Below are 25848 nucleotides of genomic sequence, written 5' to 3' on the forward strand. Positions count from 1 at the left end.
ACGCATATCTTTTCACTCAAGAGACACATTCGTATACTGATTTTTGCAAAAACTTCACAGACGTTGTTCAACATAATATGATCAAAGATGAATTTATTCGTGGTGCCAGAAAAAAATGGTTCAAATGGCTCTGAGCACTATGGGACTTAACATCTGAGGTCATCAGTCCCCTGGAACTTAGAACTACTTAAACCTAACCAACCTAAGAACATCACACACATCCATGCCCGAGGCAGGATTCGAACATGCGACCGTAGCAGCAGCGCGGTTCCGGACTAAAGCGCCTAGAACCGCTCGGCCACCGTGGTGCCAGAAAAAAATCGTTCAAATGGCTCTGAGCACTATGCGACTTAACTTCTGAGGTCATCAGTCGCCTAGAACTTAGAACTAACTAAACCTAACTAACCTAAGGACATCACACACATCCATGCCCTAGGCAGGATTCGAATCTGCGACCGTAGCGGTCGCTCGGTTCCAGACTGTAGCGCCTAGAACCACTCGGCCACTCATGCCAGCCGTGGTGCCAGAGACCTAATTACTATACAGTTGACATATGCAGGGAATACCTTTAGAATAGGCCTTTAAAATTACTAAAATAGCTGTGGCTTGCGAAATTTGTCTGTTCGTTTAACATGAATTCTGGTTTATTGATTTTATGGTGGTATATCTCAAGTTATTCTAACAGACTTAGGGTTTTACCATTGGCTTGACTGTGCAGTACTACCAAATTGTTTACTAGAATGTTGATGATATGTTTTGTTTCCAACATATATTGTGCAATAACTGATTTTTTGAAGTGGTTGAGCCTGAAAGGATTTATGTGTTCTTGAAAACGGGTTTTGAGCCTGCAGCCTGTTTTCCCTACATAGGTAGCTGGACAACTGGAGCATGATACTTTGTGCATTCCACTGCTGTTGAATTTTTGTGTTATGGACCATTAAGTTTTCTTACTTATTATTAGTTGCGAATGTAACTACTACATATGTTGTTTTTTTTTTATATGGCACCCACGTATGGGTCATTGGCAAACATTTTCTTTTCTTCACAGTGTGGGCGCACTGTTTACGCTATTTTTCCACTGTTTCACACATATTTTCCGCATTTAACTCACGAAATGCATAACCTAACATCAAACCTTTTCACGACAGGAACATGCATTTCTGGCCGGCCGAAGTGGCCGTGCGATTAAAGGCGCTGCAGTCTGGAACCGCAAGACCGCTACGGTCGCAGGTTCGAATCCTGCCTCAGGCATGGGTGTTTGTGATGTCCTTAGGTTAGTTAGGTTTAACTAGTTCTAAGTTCTAGGGGACTAATGACCTCAGCAGTTGAGTCCCATAGTGCTCAGAGCCATTTGAACCATGCATTTCACCACCTCCAAGAGCATAAATAAATCATGTATTAAGACGATTTACACCTGATGATGGACCCACATAGTCTGAAATGCATCGCGTATTTAATAGAACACGAACAATTTGTAACTGAAGGCGTTTTTTAGTTCATATTTCCAAAAAATGGCTCTGAGCACTATGGGACTTAACTTCTGAGGTCATCAGTCCCCTAGAACTTAGAACTACTTAAAGCTAACTAACCTAAGGACATCACACACATCCATGCCCGAGGCAGGATTCGAACCTCCGACCGTAGCGGTTGCGTGGTTCCAGACTGTAGCGCGTAGAACCGCTCAGCCACCCCAGCCAGCTACGAAAGATAGTATTTCTGTTTTAGTCGATGACTTTCCGTCACTTACTACGAACTGTGACGTTTCTGACAGCAAATCACGTACCCAGTCGCAGAACTGAGTCGATACTCCGTAGGCACGTAGTTCGATTAGAAGTCGCTTATGAGAAACTGTGTCAAAAGACTTCCGGAAATTTAAAATATCGAAATAATTTAACGTCTCCTGCCGATAGCACTCATTCCTTCGTCAGAATACAGAGTTGTGTTTCACATGAACGATATTTTCTGAATCCGTATTCACTGTTTATCAATAAACAGTTTTATTTTTGTCATCTCGTAGAAAAGGGGGGAACTGCCGGTGCTCCGCATCTTCAAATGTTCAAATACTCAAATTTGTGTGAAATCTTAAGGGGCTTAACTGCTAAAGTCATCAGTCCCTAAGCTTACACCCTACTTAACCTAAATTATCATAAGGACAAACACACACACCCATGCCCGAGGGAGGACTGGAACCTCCGCCGGCACCAGCCGCACAGTCCATGACTTCAGAGCCTTAGTCCGCTCGGCTAATCCCGCGCGGCTCCGCGTCTTCCCAACACGATATTTCGACGTCGTAACTCGGCGTCTTCATCAGGCGTTCCCCGTGTTACGACGTAGAAATATCGTGTTGGGAAGACGCGGACCACCGGTAGTACACCCGATTCTACGACATGACAACAAATCACCGGGAAAGTCTCGGAAATTATACAGTTTTATTTTTGTTGGTGTCGATCTCGTAGCCTCTTTCTCGAGATGCTACCCGTTCCGTTCAGTTACTCTTTGCCTTGCCGCCTCTGACAAAGTGTAAAAGTGGAACGAGTTGGAGAACCGCACGGGGCCTGTCAGGGTGCTGAGCGATGGGCGCACGCGAGGTTAGGCGGTTTCCGCCGACACGCTGCGGATGCGGCGCGGCCGCCGTGTCGGTGGCGGCCAGGCACGCAGCGCCGGCGGCAGAGTGAGTCTGCAACAGGGAAGTGCCGTCACGGGCGGCCCACGGCAAGGACGCCGCTCCTCCACTGCCCACTGCCGACTCGCTTCCTGCGCACGCGCAGGTCACGCCGTGCTGACCGGCTTCCACGGAATCCAGTTCAGGACGGAGGCACGCAACGCCCGCAAGGCTGCTTTTCAGCATCTGTTGTGTACATAGTTCCGCGTAGTCAGCGCGTACGCAACTTTCCCACTAGAGCGCGCCCCGCTAAGCACAACAGCGCAGGCACAGCGCTCATCCGTCTCCGCACTACGAGATGGCGCTGCCATAGAGACGGACCAAATTCTGCCTCCGCCGATCCGCGTATTAATATGTAACGCAGCCAATGAGATTGCTGCTAACGTACAACATTTTCCCCTCGCGGATCACACTCGCGCAGTGCTACATGAACGCGCGAGGTATTATAACGAGTGTACAGACCTGCATTTGTCTACACCAGTCTGTACCAGTCTATAGTCAAGTTTCAGTCTGCGCCTAATAAGATTACCATATTCCTGTACATAGCCATAAAGATAAATGTATAGACACTTTTGTCAAGTATCAGAGATATATGTGAGAATAAGATTAACGTACCAATACCAAAGGAACTTCAGATTGTCAATTGTAAATAGCATCCAGAACAAAGTTAAGTAATTTTTATTCTTGTTATTATTTTAATAAATGTGTGTGAAAATTAATCAAGTTCTGTTTAAAGTTGGTCACCGTCAACCTGCTACTCTAAGCGTGCAAGTGGCATTTCTATCATCTGACCTAACGGCAGAAGATAAACACGCCACGATAAGACCACGAGACAATTTCCTGACACTCGCCTACTTCGTTAGACCGACAAGTCAAATAATCTGATGGTGTGTGTACCGGAGGTCTTACAGTACGCTCTCCACAGCACCCGACCGACACGCGCTATACGGTGCCGCTGTGCTACTGGCACCTGATGAACCTTTCATTTTCTGGCTTGGTACTCTAGCATGCCTGCAAACTGAGAGGTCGAGAAATCGAATCTCAGTCGGACCATAGAAACTGCTAGCCCAGTAAAATAATTAATAAAATTACGGCTGGCGGTATTTATTTTTTTCTAGTCTCTGACCAGCCGCAGCTTAGTGCTGTTGATAAAATATCGAAACATCGATATATTTTTCAAAAATAACGAAGACCATCGGCGATATTTTTACTGATATATTGATATCGAAATGGCAATATCGAAAGCCGATATTTTTATTTTATATTATGTTTTTCTTCGTAATTTTCGATAAATATTTGAAGTTGTCCTTTTTAAATTGTAGTAGAACATAGTTTTACTTTTTCTGTGTGAAGGAGTCTTACTACTTTTTGAGCTTTCGTCACATTCAGTCTTTCTCTTTGACTGCGTGAAGCAATTATAAATGACACAAAGAATATGTCGGAAGCCGGCCGCCGTGGCCGAGCGCTTCTAGGCGCTTCAGTCCGGAACCGCGCTGCTGCTACGGTCGCAGGTTTGAACCCTGCCTCGGGTATGGATCCGTGTGATGTCCTTAGGTTAGGTGGGTTTAAGTTCAAATGGCTCTAAGCACTATGGGACATAACATCTGAGGTCATCAGTCCCCTAGACTTAGAACTACTTAAACCTAACTAACCTAAGGACATCACACACATCCATGTCCGAGGCAGGATTCGAATCTGCGACCGTAGCAGCAGCGCGGTTCCTGACTGAAGAGCCTAGAAGCGCTCGGCCACAGCGGCCAGCTAGGTTTAAGTAGTTCTGAGTCTATTGTACTGATGTCCTCAGATCTTAAGTCCCATAGTGCTCGGAGCCATTTGATTTGAAGAAGTCGGATTACATTGCGGGGGTGGGGGGGTGCATGAAATAACCGAATATTCGATGTAAAGGCTGCGCGGGGTAGCCGCGCGATCTAGGGAGCCTTGCCACGGTTCGCGCGGCTCCCCCCGTCGGAGGTTCGACTCCTCCCTCAGGCACTGGTGTGTGTTGTTCTTAGGGCAAGTTAGTTTAAGTTAGATTAAGTAGTGTGTAAATCTAGGGACCGATGACCTCAGCAGTTTGGTTCCATAGAACTTACCACAAATTTCCAATTTTAAAATTTTCCGATGTGAAGAAATAGCACACCGGTTGCGTTAAAAAACAATTTTTAACGCAACTAATGAGCTATTTCTTCACATCGGCATTCTTCAAAAAACAGTTTCTGGAAATGATGAACAAAAATCTAAATTACAATATTGGTCTTTGAGGTATGCGGAGACGTGCGAGTTGACATGCTGACGTACACGGCGTTCGGCGCTACCAACAGAAACTGCAACGTTTAACTTCACCACGCAATTTTGACACAGCAACTGCTAGGTCACTGGCATTGGCAGAAATGAGAAAACAGGGAGGTCGACATGAAGTGCTCCACAAAAATTCGACATGTGACAAATCCGAACGAAGGGCTCATCGGACAACTTTTTTGTGCCATTTACCTGCGCCTACCATTGTTAGCAAGAGTGGTTATCGCCAAGCGTGAACGTCCTTCGTTTTCCTTTCAATTCCTGCTCTAAAGGGAATAATTTTTTTTGGCCGGTACGTCCGTATCTTTTCCATCCATGTATAGGTAATGTTTTTCGATATATCGAGTGCCGGTAATGATACTTTCTTAAATATCGATGTATCGGATTCCAGATATTTTTAAAAATATCAACGCTCCTACCGCAGGCCAATTTCATTTATACAAGTTGTAACTACGGATATGGAAATTTCAGTCTGCCTTTAATCTAGCCTTCACCGCTCAACGACTCGAGGAATCGCCACGAACGACACGTGGTTCGGATTTCACGTTGGACTGTTGGTCCCCTTTTCCCGGATGGGTAACTGTAGTAAAATAGGGACATGCTAGTCGCCGAAGTGGCGTCCAATCGAAATACGTGACCCGGCCGCCCAACCACACGAAATTAAATTGTTCAAAAGAAAGGGGAACATGAGTAGTGTCCGGCATGAAAATCTGTTATGACACAGGCTGTACCTGTGGTATTATTGCATGACTTGAGAGCTTCGTGTCCAGTGTAGGCAACAATTAAAATCATTCGCCATCTACTAGCTGTGTTATGCATTGCAAAAATGGCTCTGAGCATTATGGGACTTAACATCTGAGGTCATCAGTCCCCTAGAACTTAGAACTACTTAAACCTAACTAACCTAAGGACATCACACACATCCATGCCCGAGGCAGGATTCGAACCTGCGACCGTAGCGGTCACGCGGTTCCAGACTGAAGCGCCTAGAACCGCTCGGCCACGCCGGCCGGCTATGCATTGCAGTTACAGTGTTAGGCGACCCTCAAAAAGAAGTATTTGCTAGTGTTTCTAATGAGGTACACAGATGGTTGTTGTTGTTTTTGGGGGAGGAGACCAGACAGTGAGGTCATCCGATCAAAGAAGGACAGGGAAGGAAGTCGGCCGTGCCCTTTCAAAGGAACCATCCCGGCATTTGCCTGGAGTGATTTAGCGAAATCACGGAAAACCTAAATCAGGATGGCCGGACGCGGGATTGAACCGTCGTCCTCCCGAATGCGAGTCCAGTGTGTACACAGATGGTAGCTGTCATTTGTGGACATTGTATTCAACCAAGCACAAGCAATACAGTGCAAATTGCAAGGGCAGTCTATTTGATCCGTAAAGGATGGACTTTCGATCACGTTGCTGCAGATGCCAATTCCGCTCCATGTGTCATCCACAGATAGGTCGTGGACGCGATACAGTGAGACATGTCGGTACACAGGCGAGTTGGACAACGCATTACAAACGTCAGTGAAGACCGATACCTGTCAATCTCTGCGTTGCGGCGGCGTCCGGATACCGCCGGAGCATCGCGAGACGGTCTCTGAAGTGTCACTGAAGCCGCTGTGTCCCATCGGAGTGTAATGAACAGGTTAGAAGAAAGGACCGTACGACTCAGATGTCGTACTCGAGTACGCCGTTTGACACATCATCTCACAGATCGCCTTCAGGTCTGCTTGGCGACTACATCGTGGAGAAACGTGTCATTCACAGACGTGTCCAGATATCCTTTGACGGAAGACGATGGCCGTGCGGAAATCCGTGGTGAACGGTACTTTCCAAATGTCGTCCAGGAAATCGACAGTTTTGCGAGGTTCTGTGATGCTGTGGGGAGGCTTCAGTTTCGACAGCCATAATGTCGCCTTACCGCCAGGTAATACACCCAACAGATTCTGTTGGATAATGTGGTGGCTGTTGCATACGGTGGTGGCGCTGAATTTCTTTTAATGACAGGTTCTTTATGGCGGGCGTCAGAAGGGATGTCTTGTGAAGCCAGGTAGTAGAATAGCTGGCATCTCAGTGGTAGCTACAAGTCAGGTCGATGTTTACCACTGTTAAAAATGGTTCAAGTGGCTCTGAGCACTATGAGACTTAACTTCTGAGGTCATCAGTCCCCTAGAACTTGGAACTACTTAAACCTAACTAACCTAAGGACATCACACACATCCATGCCCGAGGCAGGATTCGAACCTGCGACCGTAGCGGTCGCGCGGTTCCAGACTGTAGCGCCTAGAACCGTTCGGCCACTCCGGCCGGCTACCACTGTTAATTACATATTAGGTACACTGTCGAAGAACAGAAGTGTAACAGCACGAAGCACCAATCCGTTTTTTATCGAAATTTGTGGAGATGTTCATCATGTAACGGGTATTGAATGATTAACTTCTATTCCTCGTGCAACTGATGTGGCTAGAGCAATGCAGGCCCCATATGCGTATGTTCCTTAGGTTGCGGTGTGCGAGAGAGAGAGAAAGAGACTGGGAATAAACTTTGCAAAGCTTGGCGGAGTTGCCGAAGACGCCCGACACTCCGTGACATAATACACAGCAGCCTCTGCGACTTGCATAGCTAGGCGGGACTCAAGCGGAAGCGACACGTCACAGAGTTGCACTGCACCAAGGCTCGATCCTCTTTCTCCCCATCACGTGCCGTGTTGCGACACAGCTAACCGCGGTATTTCCTTCGCCATGTGGAAGGCGCCACACGCCTACTGAGTCGCAATCGGCAAGTGTTCGCCCGCGTACAGGCGGGTAAGCCGACCACAATATTATTGCACCTGGGAGTGATGGCTCTTAGGTCGGCTTATAGCGTTTTTTTGTCATGATATTTCACGAGAACACGCTGAGTCATTTAAAAGTATACGCACAGCTTTCTTGAAATCATTCCCAATTGCCCTTTCTTTAGTTGTCACTGCATTTGTTCACTATAATGTCTCCACGTGTTTCCGACAACGGCCAAGGGAGCCCAAGTGCAACGATGTAATGGTCGGCTAATAAACAGAGCGACAGGGAACGACATCCACTCACCAGAATTCGCAACGTAGAAGCAGTTCTCTAAAACAGACACTCTTTCTCGCGGAATTGAGGCCATTATGAACACTTATTCTGAGCCACCAGTTCTGTAACTGATTTGATGCGACCCGCCACCTATTCCTCTCTTGTGCCAACCTTTCCATTCAGAATAGAACATACACTCCACGTCCTCAATTATTTGTTAGGTATATTCCAATCACTGTCTTCCCCTAGGGTTCTTACCCTCTGCAGTTCCCTCAGGTGCCATGGAAGTTACTTCCTCATAACACATCTCCTGTCATCCTGTCCCTGCTTGTTGTCAGTGTTTCCCACATGTTACTTTGCTCGCCGATTCGGCGGAGAACCTCTTCGTTTCTTCTGATATCTGCCCACCTGATTTTCAATATCCTTCTATCTCAAAACGGGCAGTTAAACTTTCAATAACTGTGTAACTTCACCGTTACATAGAAAAAAGAAGCCACAAGTATGCGAAAATTTATTCTCTTGTACTTGGTCCTCTAATGAGAGTTCATTAAAATACCATAACGTGGGAATACCTAGCCTACATTTGCCTTGAAAGAACCAGAGAACTTAGATTTTTATGTGTTGTAGCACTTACGCTTTTATGTAGTGCGTAGAACATTAATTTACTTCTTAACCTTTTCCTACGTAAAATATGGCTGGAAAAAATGCGAGACCTGCACTGCCAGTGTTATTTTGTTTTTATTTGTTTGATCGTAGTTTTATAGTTGTGCACACTCAAGATACATTGAGGTAAATTGTTATAAAGCTACTTTTCACTACACATATGAGGCGAAACATCAACAAAAACGACGGCCTCCACCTAGTAAAATTTTCCGTCAGTCAAAGTTTCTGTCAAACCAGTCATATACACTCTATGTTCAACAAACATTTCAAGCAGCACCGTACACGGTCAAATATTTGGCGAACGCAGTGAAAATTTATAAATTGTCTGATCATGTACGAGGGCCCTCTGGGGTAGTCACTTGAGCAGAAAGGAAGATATTACTCTCTCACATTCATCGCAGATACACGCGGAAACTGTTCACAACAATAAAACAGTGGTGACAGGATGGGGAAATAGCGCTGCCTAGCATGGAACGAAAATTCACTGGAACTCTTATTAAATCCAAAATTACTGTGAAGTGGAATAAAGTTACAAAAGGCCTCCGTAACGTTATTAAGATTAAGTAACGTAACGGAAAACGACAAATCACACAACTGACATTCTTTGATACCTTTTTCCCCAGACCAGACAGAAACGCTCTGATGAGCACTTCTGCTCACTTACCCAACTCAGAAAGAAGTGTTTCGAAAACACACCCGCAAGCGAAGCGACTCAACTGGTTTTAAGAGTGTGGGGGAGGGATTTGTTGAGTTTGAAGCGACCAACCAAAATCTCTCGCTTCCACCTTAACTTTTTCATCCGTGTCCGAGTCTGTCTACTTTTCCGTGGTGTCTACCGACATGATATCTAGAGAACAGATCCTCTGTTCAAAAAGTAGAGTGGAGAGATTCGCTGGGTTTAACACGGTCTATTTCTCTCTCTCGCTCCAGGCTTCGGTTTTTTGTCCTTCTAATGGCCTGTTCCCTTCTGTGTTTCTCTGCCGGATCAAAATAATATTGACCATAAAACGGTTCCTCTGTTTAAATAAATAGGGAAGGGGGATGGCGGGAAGAGAAATTCGTAGATTTTGAAACTCCCAGCCAGTTCTCTCGCCCCATGCCAGTCATTGCCTGTTACCTTCCCTGTCTCCAGAGTACGCTACTTTTCAAACACCCACACAATCACCCAAAGACAATTACTCATGCAAACACAGAATAAAGGAAATTAACCCTTTTCATGATAAGTAGGGCTTTGTGGCCAATTCGGAAAGTTAAATAGGTTGTGTTGCCGACATTAGAGGTCATGAGAGCCCGTAGCGCCAGTTTAAATACGTTTCATTATTGAGTGGCTGATGTAGTGGTTGCGGCATTTGTTTCAGGGTGAGGTAAAACTCTATTTTTCTTATAATTCTATGGGCCATTTCGACCGACGTGTCACGCAAAGGGTTAAATTAGCATCCACAGCAATAAATTAAATAAAACTGTTTGGTCCAAGCTCTATCTAGACGTAGTCAAGTCTTCTCAGGGTAAAATTTAGCGTGGCAGACCCGATAATAGCGCAATAATCATTACTGCACGGGACCAATTAAGTCAAGTTACTTGAGATGAACCGATGGACGCATTTGAAACTGAACAGTAAAACTGTTCGTGAAAGGGAAGCTAGTAATTGTATACCACCGTGGTCAACACCATCCCTATTTCTGCTTAACTAATTTGCAGCAGTTGTGATACTCCATGAAGTCAAGGTTCTCTGACAATCGCTGTTTAACAGTGAGCTGGTTCTTTGGAACGTAGATTCTGCATAGCATGGATCTGAGAAGTCTCAGGTATTTGTCACCAGATGTCTACGTACAGATCAAGCGTTTTCCGTAAATTAGGGGCTGATGGTTTGTGGTCGCGGAGTTGTCACCAAATAGCGTCAATAATGTGTTCCATTCTCTTAAGATCACGCGAATTTCGTGATTTCATTATCATGCCCCTAAAGCCACCGTATCACGATTTATCTTGTGAGACGAACAGTTATACAATGGAAGAGGTCATCGCCATCCGAGAAGATATTATGCATGAAGGTCTGTAGTAGGTCCGCAATAGTGTTCATGTAGTCGGCAGTTACCATGGAGCCTTCATTAGTAACAGAGATTCCATGAAGGCCCAGGTGCACGTCACCTATAGGATAACACAGCCACCACCAGATTTCTTCCGTAACGCGGTGCGTGTTTCAAACAGCTGTTTGCCTGGATGGTGTTATATCCAGACACGACCATCGACATGATGGAAGTTTACGTCGATTGGAGCCTGCATCAACTAACACAGTGCTTTCGTCATCCATCAAACACCCTATACAAGTATGCACAAATTTAGCACACTTGCCTTTTTTGAATTTGGGCTGGGGGGGGGGGGGGGGTGTACAACCTTTTTTCTCTGAATGCATAGAGCATTCGGTGGTTGCTACAAGTCAGGCCGATATTTGCCACAGTTAATTACACTTTAGGTACACCGTCGAAGAGCAGAAGTGTAACAGCACGAAGCACCAATCCGTTTTTTATCGAAATTTTTCGCGGAAAGTAGATGTACTTATCAGGTTTCTTTAACCATACAATGGTGTTTGAGGGGAGTGGTGTACCCCTTATAACGAATTTCTACAATTACTTGCTAGACGGCATGTCACTATATTATAGTTCCAGGTAGCTGCTATGAGGTGTCAGTTGAATGTGATTTTGAAACTTTAGTTGTGCATAGGACTTGGTGAGGTGCTGCTGCGCAAGTTTGAACGTGTTGGAGTTTGTGAAACCCCAACGCACCACTCTCGTCCCACGAGGTGAAATAGACAAGATACCGATGTCATTGCACTTTTGTGTGTATTTTGCATAAGAAATGATGTTTGATTGTATAATTAAAAGCAAATATTGTTATAGTTGGAGCTTTATGGGACCAAACGGGATCAAATCCTTGTATGGATTGGTGACGTAGTTGTTGATGGGCCAGTTGATTCCTATGGTGGAGGTGAAGAAGGTGCTGTTACTGTCAGTGATCACGACACATCAGAGGAGGAAGGAGATGAAAAGAATGAAGATGAGTTCAGTCATAATTATTATCTGCAAAAAAATGAAGTGACAAGTGGAGTAAAGAATTGTCAGTAAGGAGGAATTAGATGATGAATCATGGAAACATTTTTTTTTACAGAATGACTGTGTAGTGGTAATGTCTATACATAAACATTTTTGTTTATGGGAATCTCACTTATTTCATTACAATAGCATTGGATACAAAACATTAATTTCTGTGTTGCATGATTCAATATTTTTAAATGGTGTGTGATTAATAATAATTAAATAAAATTACATTTTATTGTTGTCACTGTATATCACTAACAGACTATAATATTAATCCATAGTAATAACTTATCTTCGATTAGACCACTAATTTCAGTGGTAAAATCTTCAAAACGTATATAAAATTACATGAGGTGTATTACACCCCACACACCACTTCCGCGTTAACAGGTTTCGTGTGGGTGTGGTGATAAGTCGGTGGTAAGTTCCTATGGGACCAAACTGCTGATGTTGTCGGTCTCTAGGCTTACACACTACTAAATCTAACTTAAACTAACTTACGCTAAGGACAAAACACACACCCATGCCCGAGACAGGACTCGAACCACCGACGAGAGAGCCGCGCGAACCGTGGCAAGGCGCCCGAGACCACGCGGCTATCCCGCGCGACATGTGGGTGTACTTCACCACACACATTATTAGTGTAAGACTTCCGAGCCACACCACTGCCGGGTTAACAGATTTCATGTGTACTCTCTCTCATCATAAACCATTCTGTGGACTAGTTTCTTGTTACCTCCTCCTTCTTCTTCTCCTTCTTCTTTAAACAGTATGCGAGAGTCAGTGTGAGAAAAACTTTATCTGCATTTGTAGCCATACCCACTAGTGCCAAAATGCAGTAAACATGAAGAGCGTCTGCACAGTGAAGTTAAATTGATAAACTTCTTTGGTATGTGTACGGTCTTGATTGACAAATGCGTGGCTAGATATGAGCAAATGTGACAAAAAAGTGTGATCGTTTACTAGATCCTTAAGGCCGGCATTACACTATCAAATTTCTTCGTCAAAGAAATTTGACGATATAATAGGGAACTTTGTCAGATCTAGTCTGTCGTCAAAAAAACTTGATCAGATCTAGGGCCTCGCAGTAGATTTGATCAAAGAAGTCGCTTGTCTTCTGTTCACTGCAATGTGACATGTTACCATGTGGAGCGCTAGCATCGCTGCAGCGTTCTGTCATTTGCAGTGTTTTTGTAAACATTGCCGGTATAAATACTATTGGTGTGTACCGACAACTACAAAATTAATAGAGATGTATGAAGCTGATGAGACGCTTTACAATGTGAGGCACCCTGAATACAAAAATAGATTAAGAAGATCTGATCTAACCTAACCTAACTCAACTCTCTCCTATAGCAATGACTCGGAGTGTTACAGTGAGGCTGTCTTTTGCAGATGTAGCAGTTCTTAAGAGAGTATTGTGCTTCGTGAAATGAGGATACACTTCACTGAGCACATACTGAAATTTATGCTGATATGTTTGTAATTAACTGATGTACGACATGACGTCCTCCACTATAGGCTCATGTAACAAGTTTTGTTGAATGCTTTTATGGTGTCGTTGTATAACTCACGGCTTCACCCAGGTACGTTTCCTTTTTTCCCCCCGCTTGTCTTCCGCATATGCACACACTGCAATTGTGATACTTGCAACTGCTGCCGTTAATAACGAGTTGTTGTTGTCAGCCATCTTGAATTTTGACGAAAAATATGATGACAGAGAATACCCCTTTTTAGCACCACATCAAAGATCTTTGTCAAATATATTTGACGAATATTTGATCAAATCTTTGATCTAATCTTTGACAAAGAAATTTGATAGTGTAATACCGGCCTAACATCCTGTCACAAACACGTTAAGCGTAGAGCAAGCGAGGCAAAGTAGAATGTGCCATCAGTCAATGCTAACCCGATCTGCGCCGCCCAACCGGGTTCGTGAGTCTCTCCTGCCAGCGTTGGGACACATGTGTTGACATAAGATTATGTCAGGGAGAAGACTGAAGAAATTAAGAAGACTGTGCACTTGTATTGAATGTATTGTATGGTAACCCGCGACCTAGAAACGACGGAGAGGCTCCGTCCCCGCCGCAGCCGCAGTGGTCCAGAACCCCATGACGACTACCGCAGTCCACTTCACCCCTCCGCCGCCCCACACCGAACCCAGGGTTATTGTGCGGTTCGGCCCCCGGTGCATCCCCCAGGGAACGTCTCACACCAGACGAGTGTAGCCCCTATGTTTGCGTGGTAGATTAATGGTGGAGTACGCGTACGTGGAGAACTTGTTTGCGCAGCAATCGCCGCCATAGTGTAACTGAGGCGAAATAAGGGGAACCAGCCCGCATTCGCCGAGGCAGACGGAAAACCGCCTAAAAACCATCCACAGACTGGCCGGTTCACTGGACCTCGACACAAATCCGTTGGGCGGATTCGTGCCGGGGACCAGGCCCTCTTTCCCGCCCGGAAAGCCGTGCGTTAGATCGCACGGCCAACCGGGCGGGCACTGTGCACTTAGTTGTGACCATAACTGCCAAATTGTAACGCTGTCTGCTGATGATATTTTTGTTTCGTTCCATTTGAAGGTTGATCTCACAAAAAACCTAACTACACTCCTGGAAATGGAAAAAAGAACACATTGACACCGGTGTGTCAGACCCACCATACTTGCTCCGGACACTGCGAGAGGGCTGTACAAGCAATGATCACACGCACGGCACAGCGGACACACCAGGAACCGCGGTGTTGGCCGTCGAATGGCGCAGCATTTGTGCACCGCCGCCGTCAGTGTCAGCCAGTTTGCCGTGGCATACGGAGCCCCATCGCAGTCTTTAACACTGGTAGCATGCCGCGACAGCGTGGACGTGAACCGTATGTGCAGTTGACGGACTTTGAGCGAGGGCGTATAGTGGGCATGCGGGAGGCCGGGTGGACGTACCGCCGAATTGCTCAACGCGTGGGGCGTGAGGTCTCCACAGTAGATCGATGTTGTCGTCAGTGGTCGGCGGAAGGTGCACGTGCCCGTCGACCTGGGACCGGACCGCAGCGACGCACGGATGCACGCCAAGACCGTAGGATCCTACGCAGTGCCGTAGGGGACCGCACCGCCACTTCCCAGCAAATTAGGGACACTGTTGCTCCTGGGGTATCGGCGAGGACCATTTGCAACCGTCTCCATGAAGCTGGGCTACGGTCCCGCACACCGTTAGGCCGTCTTCCGCTCACGCCCCAACATCGTGCAGCCCGCCTCCAGTGGTGTCGCGACAGGCGTGAATGGAGGGACGAATGGAGACGTGTTGTCTTCAGCGATGAGAGTCGCTTCTGCCTTGGTGCCAATGATGGTCGTATGCGTGTTTGGCGCCGTGCAGGTGAGCGCCACAATCAGGACTGCATACGACCGAGGCACACAGGGCCAACACCCGGCATCATGGTGTGGGGAGCGATCTCCTACACTGGCCGTACACCACTGGTGATCGTCGAGGGGACACTGAATAGTGCACGTTACATCCAAACCGTCATCGAACCCATCGTTCTACCATTCCTAGACCGGCAAGGGAACTTGCTGTTCCAACAGGACAATGCACGTCCGCATGTATCCCGTGCCACCCAACGTGCTCTAGAAGGTGTAAGTCAACTACCCTGGCCAGCAAGATCTCCGGATCTGTCCCCCATTGAGCATGTTTGGGACTGGATGAAGCGTCGTCTCACGCGGTCTGCACGTCCAGCACGAACGCTGGTCCAACTGAGGCGCCAGGTGGAAATGGCATGGCAAGCCGTTCCACAGGACTACATCCAGCATCTCTACGATCGTCTCCATGGGAGAATAGCAGCCTGCATTGCTGCGAAAGGTGGATATACACTGTACTAGTGCCGACATTGTGCATGCTCTGTTGCCTGTGTCTATGTGCCTGTGGTTCTGTCAGTGTGATCATGTGATGTATCTGACCCCAGGAATGTGTCAATAAAGTTTCCCCTTCCTGGGACAATGAATTCACAGTGTTCTTATTTCAATTTCCAGGAGTGTATAATTGACTATTAATCAACCGTTGAAAACACCAAGGAGCCTGTTTCTATTTAAAACAGGTAGTCCGGCTTTTGAGGTAAAATGCCCAGCAACCTTAGACAACACTCGGTGCTCTGCTGCTGCAGCCTTGTGGAGCTCGCGGTCCGCTGGCGCATCGGAAGCGGGCGGTCCCGTGAGTCACGAGGCAGACTTCCTCCGTGCGGCTCGGCTCCCACGGTCGCGGCCAGTGCCTCAGTATGGGCCGCACGCGTCTCGGCGCTTCTGCAAGGCCACTCCGCCGCCGCCGTGGCCGACTTCACATCCTGGCGCCGCCCACTGCCGCCCCACACAGCGCATACTAACCGCCGCCGCCCATTCACGCCGCACCCATTGTGGCGGACCTACGGCAGCGGCCGTGAATGAACGAGGACGCGACGCGGCGACGCCACCCGATCCCCGACACTGGGTGGCGCCCACTCACAACAAGTTACCACTCTGTGGCGTCGCTCTCCAGCAGTTTACACTGAGTTGACAAAAAAGTCATGGGATACCATGTCGGATCGGACCTCCTTTTCTCCGGCGTAGTGCAGCAACTCGACGTGGCAGGAACTCAACAAATCGTTGGAAGTTCCCTGCAGAAATACTGAACCATGCTGCTCCTATAGCCGTCCATAATTGATCATTTTATACCACACGATTTGCTATCAAATCTACATCTACATCTACATCCATACTCCGCAAGCCACCTGACGGTGTGTGGCGGAGGGTATTCTGAGTACCTCTATCAGATCTCCCTTCTATTCCAGTCTCTTTTTGTTCGTGGAAGGAAAGATTGTCGGTATGCCTCTGTGTGGGCTCCAATCTCTGATTTTATCCTCATGGTCTCTTCGCGAGATATACGTAGGAGGGAGCAATATACTGCTTGACTTCTCGGTGAAGGTATGTTCTCGAAACTTCAACAAAAGCCTGTACCGAACTACTGAGTGTCTCTCCTGCAGAGTCGTCCACTGGAGTTTATCTATCATCGTAACGCTTTGGCGATTACTAAATGATCCTGTAACGAAGCGCGCTGCTCTCAGTTGGATCTTCTCTATCTCTTCTATCAACCCTATATGGTAAGGATGCCACACTGGTGAGCAGTATTCAGGCAGTGGGCGAACAAGCTTACTGTAACCTACTTCCTTTGTTTTCGGATTTCATTTCCTTAGGGCTCTTCCAATGAATCTCAGTCTGGCATCTGCTTTACCGAGCATCACATTTACATCATCATTCCATTTTAAATCACTCCTAATGCCTACTCCCAGATAATTTATAGAATTAACTGCTTCCAGTTGCTGACCTGCTATATTGTAGCTAAATGATAAAAGATCTTTCTTTCTATGTATTCGCAGCACGTTACACTTGTCTATATTGAGATTCAGTTGCCATTCCCTGCACCATGCGTCAATTCGTTGCAGATCCTCCTGCATTTCCGTAAAATTTTCCGTTGTTACAACCTCTCGATATACTACAGCATCATCTGCAAAAAGCCTCAGTGAACTTCCGATGTTATCCACCATGTCATTCATGTATATTGTGAATAGCAACGGTCCTACGACATTCCCCTGCGGCACACCTAAAATCACTCTTACTTCGGAAGACTTCTCTCCATTGAGAATGGCATGCTGCGTTCTGTTATCTAGGAGCTCTTCAATCCAATCACACAATTGGTCTGATAGTCCATATGCTCTTACTTTGTTCATTAAACGACTGTGGGGAAGAGTATCGAACGCCTTGCGGAAGTCAAGAAACACGGCATCTACCTGGGAACCCGTGTCTATGGCCCTCTGAGCCTCGTGGACGAATAGCGTGAGCTGGGTTTCACACGATCGTCTTTTTCGAAATCCATGCTGATTCCTACAGAGTAGATTTCTAGTCTCCAGAAAAGTCATTATACTCGAACATAATACGTGTTCCAAAATTCTACAACTGATCGACGTTAGAGATATAGGTATATAGTTCTGCACAACTGTTCGGCGTCCCTTCTTGAAAACGGGGATGACCTGTGCCCTTTTCCAATCCTTTGGTACGCTACGCTCTTCTAGAGCCCTACGGTACACCGCTGCAAGAAGGGGGGCAATCAGATGTACAGTTCGGCTTCAGAAGTCGTTTAACAACTGAAAATGCTATTTTCTCTGTGAGGTAGTGGATGGATTAAACGAAATGTTTCGAGCGCTAGGCATATTTTTTTGATTTAACTATGGCGTTTGATTGTGTTCATCACAAAATATTGCTCCGTATGTCGGACCATTACGGAATGTGGGGAGTAGCTCACAATTGGTTCACCTTTTATTTTAGCAACAGACAGCAAAAGGTTAATTTTCACAGTGTTGATAATGGCTGTGATGTGGGGTCTGAGTGGGGTACGGTCAGGTGGGGGGTGCCCCAGGGATCAGTGTTGGGACCATTCCTGTTCCTTATTTATATAAATGATATGCACTTTAGTATTACGGGTACCTCTAAAATATTTCTGTTTTTCTGATGACACCAGCTTGGCAGTAAAGCATGTTGTGTGCAACATTGGTTCGGTTTCAAATAGTGTTCATGAAATAACTTCACGGCTTGTGGAAAATCAAGCACATCTCCCAGAGGTGTTGGAACAACTTTCGCGGAAGCCAGGCTGTGGTCCCACCGCTACCCTTGTGTGAACACAGCCGTCGCCAGTCCACATACTGGACAGTGGACGCTGGTCTTCCTTGCCACCCCTCGGAGATAAAACCTGCACCAACTTCAAAGGCCTAGACACCGCGTTGGCACTCCGACAGCGTGCGAGCGTTGATTGCGTTTCGCTCCCAACGTATGATTTATCTAATGAGATTGTGTCGTGCCACTGAACGCAAGGAGTGCACCCGCCAACCAATCAAAGTAACGCCACTTCAGTACCAACCTCGTGACGGTAACATACGGATCTTGTACGTAAAAAGTGTGAAGTTTACTGTCCTTTCCCTATGTTTCGTAAATTTTGTTGCATTTCTAATCTGTCGCATTGGAAGTAGGTTGTAGTCGTCCCATCCACGTTCAATTTTTGGAAGTTTGGAAGTTGGGCGGAAAGAATGAACGTTTTGGGCATTTGGGGACGGAATATCCAAGAAATGATGAGAGATTCGGGGATGGAGTGTTAGATGAGACGGGAGCTGATGGCCATCTGGGCTGCTTGACACACTTCGCTGATCTTGAGGAAGTGTAAAATTTCCCTATGTGTGGCAGCGCAGTCCGTACCCTGACCAACTCGCTTCTCATATGTTTCTGCTAGACAAATTGTGTTGTTGACTTAATTCGAATTTGTATTTGGTTTGGATACTCTCGTATTTACAATCTACACAGATAAGAAGATTTTGATGATTCATTCTCACTACAGACTTCCTTTCATTTGGTAGCTCCCACGGTGTTAGCGTCATTTTTTGTTAAATTAATTCGTAATTAAAGTAACCTTGCTTCTTTGATACCTTTTGATTAACCTATGTGGAACCTAAACCTATAAAATCCTGTTAAAAGCAGACTTGAATTCCATTTCATTTCAACAACTTTTCCCAGTTAGGCTACCCATTAAAAAATTATATAACCAGGATATTACGAAGTTGTGCTTTGCTGTGTCGGCGTTGTCGTTGCTTACAGCGGGCAAGTTCAAGAATAATACATCTATTATTTTGATAAAGTACACGCTCAGCCTTTATAACACAACGCTGTTCAATAACATAAGCTAGCGAATTTTCAGTGCAAATCACTTAAGAAAAGTACATTTTCCTTCACATATTTCTGTTTGCTTCCGTTGCAGCAACAATTATTCACCACTGCTGTTGGTAGTACATAAATGTGTAAAAACAGAGAAAAACATTATAAAGATTTGCTGTTAATTTATAATTTAAGAAAACAGCGTTATATCGAAGCCGCATGAAAATCCAGAGTTTGACATTGACGACATGCGCGCAACACTGCTCGCTACATATTTAATCCTACTCAGTGGTTATGGCATGAAGTAAACATAGAAGAACGCACTGTTAAGAAAGCACATTGCCGACACAGCTCACATGACTGGGTATTTACGCCTAACTTGGCTTAGTGGTAAACTGGACGAGGAAACCGTGTTCGGTATGGTTAGAAAGGCGAACAACAGCTGCTGAAAGCCTGTAGATGATAAACATTAATAAAATCCACAAACTGCAGGGACGGATTCCTCACTGGAAATGGAGGTCTCTGGAAATTGATGGTGTGTGTGCAACGACAACAAATCCCCAGAACACTCTACAGAGCTACATCACGTCCACTTCACAAAAGATGTTGAAAGTGGCCTGCATGAGATGCAATGCACGCCTTCAAACGTCGCATCATGGATTGCCGCTGTCTTTCGCACGTTCCGGCCTCCTTCAGAATAACGTCACAGCCATCGTGAACGCCGTGTTGAAGCGTCTGCAGATCAGGAACTGATCCAGCATGCACAACACTTTTCAGATGCCCTCAGAGGTAAAAACCCAGGGGAGTTTAAATCCAGTGATCTAGCAAGCTATTCTACATGGCCTCCGCATCCGAACCAACGTCCGGGAAACATGTTGTTGAGGTATCGGAGAACTGTAACGCAGACGTGGGGTCGTGCTCTGTCATGCAGAAACTGCATAACCTGTCGTACTGCCAAAGGCACACTCCCAAGCAAACCAGGCAGAGTATATTGCAGGAAGTTCATGTACTTTCCTCCATCGAGGCGTTGTGGAATAATAACCAGACTGAGAGTTCATCTTGGGTCCATTGCTTTTTCTTGTGTACGTTAATGACCTCTCATCTGTTACATTGCCAGATGCTAAGTTTGTTTTGTTTGCAGGTGATACAAACAGTGCAATAAGTAGCAACTCCAGTACAGATTTAGAAATAGCTGCTAATAAAATATTGACAATAATAAGTGGTTTACAGCTAATTCACTGTCATTAAACTTTGAGAAGACCCATTATATGCAGTTCAGAACCTGTAGGAGATTTCCTTCCAGGAAGTATATAGCACATGAAGACATGCAGATCGAAGAGGTTGACAGTGTTAAATTTCTGGGATTACAACTCGATAATAAACTCAGTTGGGAAGGGCATACCACGGAATTGCTTAAGCACCTAGTCTGTATTTGTAGTGAGGATAATGTCAGATGTAGGAGATACAAATATAAAAAAAAACTTGCATACTTTGCTTACTTTCATTCTATTACGTCATATGGGATCATATTCTGGGGCAACTCATCAAACCGAGGAAAAGTTTTTAGGGTGTAAACGCGTGTGAAAAGAAGCATTTGTGGTGTAAATTCAACAACATTACGTATAAACCTGTTCAAGGAACTTTGTATTCTAACCATTGCTTCTCAGTATATTTATTCCTTAATGAAATTTGTTGCAAGTAATACATCTCTGTTTCCAGCCAATAGCTCAATACATAGTATCAATACTACGAATAAGAACAATCTACATAAAGATCTAAAATCAGTTACCTTGGTCCAAAAACGGGTCCAATGTTCAGGAACACACATTTTCAATAAATTGCCAGCAACCATTAAAAACTTGGTTTCAGATAAGGCACGGTTTAACCAGAGTTTGAAAGACTTTTTGATAGGCAACTCCTTCTACTCCATAAATGAATATCTTAAAAGAAACTGTTAGGCCAGTGTAAGTTAAAATATCTGTTAGATTTTAGTTTTGACAGCACTTGGTCAAACAACAGTCAAGATTAGGTATTTTGAGTATTATAAATTTATTAATAGTGCATACCAATGTTTCATTCTGACAACTATTCACCTATTTCGACACTCTCCTGACAAGTGATCACGGTAGTAAGTATTATATTCAAATGTTATATGTTTTTTATGTTATAGTCCCTCGCATGTTCCGCACCCACCAGAATCATCTCATTTTTTTGGGTCTATGGAACGAAAACTGAATCTAATCTAATATAATCAAAGTATGTGGCCGCCAAAAAATCCTGTCCACACACTGACGCTAAACCGATGCTTATGAGGCGCCTCAATTCCCTGAAGATTGTCTGTGGCCTGCAGATGTCGATTATGCAGATTGATGATGCCAGTTCTGGTAGAGGTTGCTTCGTCAGTAAAGAGTACTGAAGAAAGAAATCCCACAACTATGATGGTTTGGTGTAAAAACGATCGACAAAATCCTTCCCGTAGTTATTGTTGTAGTGGCCTTCATTCCAGAGACTGGTTTGATACAGCTCTCCATGCTACACCATCCTGTGCAAGCTTCTTCATCTCCCCGTACCTACTGCAACCTACATCCTTCTGAATCTGTTTAGTGTATTCATCTCTTGGCCTCCCTCTACGATTTTTACCCTCCACGCTGCCCTCCAATACTAAATTGGTGACTCCTTGATGCCTCGGAACATGTCCTTCCAAGCGATCCCTTCTCCTAGTCAAGTTGTGCCACAGATTTCTCTTCTCCCCAATTCAATTCTATTCCTCATTAGTTATATGATCTACTCATCTAATCTACAGCATTCTTCTGTAGCACCACATTTCGAAAGCTTCTATTCTCTTCTTGTCTAAACTATTTATCGTCCACGTTTCACTTCCATACATGGCCACACTCCATACAAATACTTTCAGAAACGATTTCCTGACACTTAAATCTATACTCGATGTAAACAAATTTCTCTTATTCAGAAAGGCTTCCCTTGCCATTGCCAGTCTATATTTTATATCCTCTCTACTTCGACTATTATCGGTTATTTTGCTCCCCCAATAGCAAAACTCCTTTACCACTTTAAGTGTCTCATTCCCTAATCTAATTCCTTCAGCCTCACCCGAGTTAACTCGACTACATTCCACTATTCTCGTTTTGCTTTTGTTGATGTTCATCTTATATCCTTCTTTCAAGACACTATCCATTCCGTTCAACTGCTCTTCCAAGTCCTTTGCTGTGTCTGACAGAATTACAATGTCATCGGCGATCCTCAAAGTTTTTATTTCTTCTCCCTGGATTTTAATACCTACTCCAAATTTTACTTTTGTTTCCTTTACTGCTTGCTCAATATACAGATTGAATACCATTGGGGAGAGGCTACAACCCTGTCTCACTCCCTTCCCAACCACTGCTTCTCTTTCATGTCCCTCGACTCTTATAACTGCCATTTGGTTTTCGTACAAATTGTAAATAGCCATTCACTCCCTGTATTTTACCCCTGCCACCTTCAGAATTTGAAAGAGAGTATTCCAGTCAACATTGTCAAAAGCTTTCTCTAAGTCTACAAATGCTAGAAACGTAGGTTTGCCTTTCCTTAATCTATTTTCTAAGATAAGCCGTAGGGTCAGTATTGCCTCACGTGTTTCAACATTTCTACGGAATCCAAACTGATCTTCCCCGAGGTCGGTTTCTACCAGCTTTTCCATTCGTCTGTAAAGAATTCGTGTTAGTATTTTGCAGCTGTGGCGTATGAAACTGATAGCTCGGTAATTTTCACATTTGTCAACACCTGATTTCTTTGGGATTACATTTTCTTGAAGTTTGAAGGTATTTCACCTGTCTCATACATCTTGTTCATCAGATGATAGAGGTTTGTCAGGGCTGGCTCTCCCAAGGCTATCAGTAGTTCTAATGGAATGTTGTCTACTCCCGAGGCCTTGTTTCGACTTAGGTTTGCTCTGTCAAACTCTTCAGGTAGTATCATATCTCCCATTTCATCTTCATCTACATCCTCTTCCATTTCAATAATATTGTCCTCGAATCCTGCCACGGGCATGGATGTGAGTGATGTCCTTAGGTTAGTTAGGTTTAAGTAGTTCTAAGTTCTAGGGGACTTATGACCACAGCAGTTGAGTCCCATAGTGCTCAGAGCCATTTGAACCAATATTGTCCTCAATAACATCGCCCTTGTAATAGACTTTCCCGTAGAAGGGCACCCAATTCCGCGCTCAGTTCTAAATAATATACTTTATCGCCAGAATGACGAACTGAAGCTGACTGTTGAGTATTGCTTTACATACGGCAAGCACTAAAGCAAAGATACTGAAAAAGAGAGAGGGCGGTTTTTTGCAGTGCTACCACAATCAAAGTTTATAATATACTATGGCTCTGAGAGACTTATGTGTTGGGTTAAGGAAGTTTGCAACCAGCGTACACTCCGCTCATTCCGGGAACAGTCCCAAAGGCAGTAGCTAAGCCATTTGTCCCAGGGCATTCTATTTAAGCAGAACTCGCGCAAGGCCTACTGGAGGACTAAGAAGTTCTTCAAGGAGGAGTGAGAAACTGCTGGCTGTGAGGCCGTGGTTGTGAATGGCTCCTACATAGCTACGCCAGCGAGATCATATACCACGAAAAATAAGATTCGCAGAATCCCGGACCGGCACACAGTTTGGATATGTAACATGTAGTGCTACATTCTTATGTAATGGTTTTGAAAAGAAATCGAATGAGTATAGCACAGAATAACATGGAAGACAGTGTTTGAGGGCTGTAACTGCCAGCGTTCCCTGCTCGTTTAAAACTTACGGTGCTGGTTTTGTACGTAGCTGCCATTACCTGTGGACTGGTTAAAATATGAGTTTTTCTTTTGGAAGCTATAACTGGTATGTACAAATATTTAGATGGAATTTAAAAACATTTTTAGGTTTATTGGACTTTCTACTTTAAATATACGTATTTTGGCCCTGTTAGGGTTAAACATTAATCCACAGATAAAACTTCCGTACAGTAGTATTTATGACAGTACATTATCAGAATGCATAGCAAAGAAGTAATCTTTCTGTTTAAATTTCTTTTAGAGCACATTTAAATCTAAAGAAATACTTTAAACGTAAGAATAAAACATGATTTAGCGTTCATAGTGGAGTAGTCATTCCTCTTGCATTTATCATTTCTGTTGTCCTCTTTGGCGTGGACTGAACTTGTTTTCGTAGTCTCTCAGGCAAATGTAACGTCGTGTGACTACGACCTTCCGTCAGGTAGACCGTTCGTCGGGTGCAAGTCTTTCGATTTGACGCCACTTCGGCGACTTGCGCGTCGATGGGGATGAAATGATGATGATGATTAGGACAACACAACATCCAGTCCCTGAGCGGAGAAAATCTCCGACCCAGCCGGGAATCGAACCCGGGCCCTGAGGATTGACATTCTGTCGCGCTGACCACTCAGCCATTCATGGTGCAGACATGGTTTCAAAGCAGTCTTACTTCGTATTTTATATTTTCTGAACAATCTTTCAAGCGTACAGCGAAGATGTTCAAATGGATTAAGATCTCTGTTCTGTGTTGGAAACGTAAAAACGTGGGGGGTACGGCACAACAAAAGAAAAAAATTCCGCTTTATGCTTAGGAGCCGTGTCTTGTTGAAACTAGTAATCTGTGCCTAAACGCAAGCCAGCAACACTTTTCTGCAGATTTGCCTTTAGGATATTTAAATACTGGCACACATCCATGTTATACTCAACAAAAGCAGGTCGCCCGATACCAGATGTAGCGACACATCCCTATACCATAATTCCTCCAACACCGTGTTTTAGAGTGGGGTGAGTGTGGGTGGGATCCAACTCAGTATTTAGTCTGAGGTCATCAGTCCCCTAGACTTAGAAGTACTTAAACCTGACCAACCTAAGGACATCACACACATCCATGCCTGAGGCAGGATTCGAACCTGCGACCGTAGCAGCAGCGCGGTTCTGGACTGAAGTGCCTAGAACCGCTCGGTCACAGCGGCCGGCTTTTAGTTGTGATAAACACATGAACAATGGTGTATGAATATTTTTCCCATGGCTGCATACGTTCGAAACAGCGAAAATCATGATAACTGGCGTGACGTAATATTACATCCGCCGCACGTTAAGTGTGAAAGAGAGCAGGGAGAGACAGTGTTCCATGTCGCACGTATTACTGCGAAAGAGAAGTGAACAGAACAGGTAAAGTAAAAGACCGAGATGACGGAGTGCCAGTGCCGTCCTCTATCCGACAACACTTCTTCAGTTCATTCATAGAATATATGCTGCAAGACAACACCGCGCAGTAAGTTGTGCACTGTAATCATCGTTCCAGGTGGGTGGGAGCTTTGGCTGACCTTACATAAGCGTCCGTGTTGACGACGCAGC

Source organism: Schistocerca piceifrons, chromosome 2, assembly GCF_021461385.2.
Source record: "Schistocerca piceifrons isolate TAMUIC-IGC-003096 chromosome 2, iqSchPice1.1, whole genome shotgun sequence".
Taxonomy (NCBI): domain Eukaryota; kingdom Metazoa; phylum Arthropoda; class Insecta; order Orthoptera; family Acrididae; genus Schistocerca; species Schistocerca piceifrons.